Source organism: Monopterus albus, unplaced genomic scaffold (assembly GCF_001952655.1).
Source record: "Monopterus albus unplaced genomic scaffold, M_albus_1.0 scaffold26.1, whole genome shotgun sequence".
In the NCBI taxonomy this organism is placed as follows: domain Eukaryota; kingdom Metazoa; phylum Chordata; class Actinopteri; order Synbranchiformes; family Synbranchidae; genus Monopterus; species Monopterus albus.
In genome coordinates, this window is record NW_018127906.1 from 533188 (window position 1) to 537413 (window position 4226).

Genomic DNA, 4226 nt, shown 5'->3' on the forward strand with positions numbered 1-4226 from the left:
TAAATACTCAGCAGCTTGACATAGCCATATATCTCTACATTGCTCTTAAGCTACACTGGTTGGTCTAATGGACTTGTTAAGCAACTTTATCAGAGACCCCTGCCTGCTTGGATATCCAGCAGGCATCAGTATACAGTAGCAAGGAAAAGTAATGGCATTGTTCACAATTTCCTAGTTTTCTGTATAACTTGGTCATGAAATGTTATCTGATCTTCACCAAAATCACAAATATCAACAATAAGAATATTTCTAAGCTGATAAAACAGTAATGGCCTTTCATGTCTTTATTGAACACAACCATTAAAAAGAGAAAATGATGGTGAAAATGAATGTTTTGGCAACACAAGGCTTCTGATGTCACTAAACGTCAACTGGAGTCAGGTTTTAGCAAACCTGGATTCCAATCAATGAAACGAGAATGGAGGTGTGGTTTAGAACTACCCTGACTTCTAGAAAAGTCACTTTTGGCTTTTCCCATTCTATGTGTCGCCACAGCAAATCGTCACACTGACAACTCGCATGTTGACAGTTGGCACGTATTTTACGCTGCATGCCCTTCCTGATGCAACCCTGACTCGAACCTGGGCCGCAGCGGCAAGAAAGCTGCGCCTTAACCACTAGCCTACCAGGCACGGCTGACATAGAAAAGTATAGCCAGTAATTCCTTTGTTGTGTACCATTAGTTTTGGACCATAGGTCTCCTTTGTACAAGGTGTTTGTATAGGCTCTTCTGTGCAATTTTTGTACACCAAGCATTGTCCATCTGTGAGTGAACATGTGCCTGGTATAGACACGAGCATGAGCACATGCTACTCTATCGGTGTACACATGGCATATATGCAATCGCATGAAATAGGGGTGTGCATCTCTCCCTCTCGCACAGTTTGATGCACAACTCGGCACCTAGTCCACGATTAGATACAGCAAAATTTGTAGATACAATACAGTGATTTTTGATTCAGTTAAGCAGATATTCAATTAATTTAGTTTTTATTTGAAAGACTATACAAACATTAAAGTATTTGTTTAGAGTATAAACTCTAAGATCTACTCTTTTAACACAAGTAAACAATTGGCACTGGTGAACAGTAAACTTCCAGCTGCTGTTTTACCTTATACAGACCTGGAAAGCTTTCTTTACTTAAAGCTAGCTCCACTGGTAGGGTTCTGAGGCATTCCCAATGAGATATATAATCTCTTCAGCATGCTTTGAGTCTGCCCCGGGGTGTCCCACCAGATAGATGTGCCTGGAAGACGTCCAAAGGGAGACACCCCTGGAGGCATCCAGATAAGATGACACAACCACCTCAAACTGCTCCTTTCAACGTGAAGGAGCAGCAGTTCTACTCTGAGTCCCTTCCAGTTGTCCAAACTCCACACGCTATCTCTAAGGGTAAGTCCGGCCACCCTACGAAGGAAACTCATTTCAGCCACTTGTTTTTGTGATCTTATTCTTTCGGTCATTACCTACAGCTTCTGACCATAAATGAGTGTTGGAGTGTCGAGTCACTGGTAAATTGAGAGCTTTGCCTTTTGGCTCAGCTTGTTTTTGTGATCTTATTCTTTCGGTCATTACCTACAGCTTGTGACCATAAATGAGTGTTGGAGCGTCGACTCACTGGTAAATTGAGAGCTTTGCCTTTTGGCTCAGCTCCTTCTTTACCAGAATGGTCTGGTCCGCATGAAATCAAATCAAAATTTATTTATATAGGACTTTAAAAACAACATCTGGTTGACCAAAGTAAATAACATCAATACAGAAATAAAACAACACAGGAACATAAAACAAATTACACAGAATCAACAGTTAAAAGAAGAAAGCATCAGACAATACTATGTATTAAAACCCAAAGTGAATAAATATGTTCTAACCAATGATTTTAAAGTTATCAAGTCTGTAGATGATTTAATATTGGGAGGTAGACTATTCCACAATTTAGAAGCTGCAACCGTGAAAGCACGGTCACCCCAATGTTTATATCTTGCCCTGGGAACCTCTAAAAGAAACTGGCTTGATGATCTGAGCAATGTTTTAGGTTCGTGCCACCTCACCAACCCAGCGACACAGGGTGGTGCCAAACCAAAAATCAATAGCTTAAAGGTCAAAGTGTTTATTTGTCATATGCAGTTAGGAAACGTGTTGCCCTGTACAATGAAATTCTTACTTTGCCGTCCACATGAATGCCACAAAGTACAAATAAAATATAAAGTAGATAAATAAGTAACACAAAATCTAAGGCACTTCAAGCAGCAAATGCAGCAGTATAATAAAAATATGCACTTTAAGCAGCAAATGCAGCAATATAATAAAAAATATATAAGAATATAATAAGAGAATGTATGCTGCATGGAAGCAGCATGTGCAGCAGTCAATGTGCAATTATGCATGTGCAAACTGAGAATATAAACAATTCAGGTTGTCCATGCTGGGGGTGGGTGGGATCTTTGAGGATGGAGGCAGCTTTCCTACGCACCCTAAATAAAATGAAAAAGTAAATGCTCTGCAGAGAAGGCAGTGGAGTCCTGGTGACCTTCTCCGCAGTCTTTACCACTCTCTGTAGGCACTTGCAATCCATAGCATTAGTGCTGCCATACCAGACAGTGATGCACCTGGTCAAGATGCTCTCAACGATGCAGCTGTAGAAGTTGCAAAGGATCCTGGGTGACATGCCAACCCTCCTCAGCCTCCTCAGGAAGTACAGCTGCCATTGGGCCTTCTTGACCAGCCTGCAGTCCCCAAGCTTTAGAAATGGCTTTATAACCTTTTCCGGACTGATAGAGCTCCATTATTCTCTTTCTCATTTGTTTTTGAATTTCTTTGGATCTCGGCATGATGTCTAGCTTTTGAGGATCTTTTGGTCTACTTCACTTTGTCAGGCAGGTCCTATTTAAGTGATTTCTTGATTGCGAACAGGTGTGGCAAGAGAAATTGAACTCAGGTGCGATAAACCAGTGTTTTGACAGGGGGGCAAACACTTGTTCACACAGGGCTCTATAGTTTTGGATTTTGTTTTCCCTTAATAATAAAAACCTTCATTTAAAAACTGCATGATGTGTTTACTTGTGTTATCTTTGACTAATATATAAATTTGTTTGACGATCTGAAACATTACAGTGTGACAAACATGCAAAAAGATAAGAAATCAGTAAGGGGGCAAACACTTTTTCACACCACTGTAACTGGTAATGTGCATGCACGTGTCCTACTGAATAAAATGTTCCAACGCCTATGCAGGCAAGGCAGAAACTGATTCATCTGCAGCGTCACCTGCCGACAGCCGCTGTCTAGTGTTAGCTCCCGAACAAAGGGATGAGCGGAGCTGAGATCAGGCTGCAGAGTCATTTTTCAGTCTGTCACTGTGGTTGACAGGATCTCTTGGTCCACTATGAGTTGGCTACAGTCAGCTGAGGTTATCCATTCTGAACTACCACAGTTTGTAAAGAGAGATCCAAGTGATTTATGCAACTTTTTAGCCAAACAAAATAAGAATGTATGAAGGTAAATACAATGCCTCTTCCCAGAATGGTGCCCCTGTCCTAACATTGAACATGGTGTGACATGAGCTACTTTTAGCTGCAGTACAATGTCAGCTGAGAACGGAGATGTAAGTTTTCAACCTGCCACCACTGCCCTGGCAAATTTTGGATATTTGCTGATAATTACTAGCGAAGCTCCAAAGCCAAAAATTGACAATTGGGACAGCCCTAAGAAGCTGTTTAAAACAGTATCACTCAGCGACAGATGTGTGGACATAACATTCTGTCAAATGGAACTGTGATGATGAATCATACTCTGCCTTGTAGTGACACAACAATGGCTAGGTTAGTTTTATTTGCACTGTTTGGTAGGTAGGTAGGTAGGTAGGACTTTATTGATCCCACAATGGGGAAGTTTCTGTGTTCCAGCAGCAATAAAGAACAAACATAACACCATGGGAACAAGCACCACACACATATATCTTGATAAACAAATTCCAAAGTAACTAAAAACAGACAGGATATAGTATTTGAGAGTCAATCAGGAACAAGAATGATCCTCCCACATTTAATCCCTGAGAACAGATCAAAATACCTAAGAACAAGACAAAAATATAACAATCAAGAAAGAGCAAGAAATCACAGACAAGAGTATTACTCCCATAATTGATCCCACAGCGGGGGAAACACCTGTATTTCAGCCATGAGGGGGAAAAAAAAATACTCAAAAATACCCAAAACAAAACAGT

At 40.7% G+C, this 4226-nt stretch overlaps 1 protein-coding gene across 3 annotated transcripts in view; it reads right to left on the reverse strand.

Annotated features, from left to right (window-relative positions):
- LOC109957465 (vascular endothelial zinc finger 1-like) overlaps positions 1-4226 on the reverse strand; it is a 59782-nt gene that overhangs the window by 42180 nt on the left and 13376 nt on the right. The gene's annotated exons all lie outside the window — the stretch shown is intronic.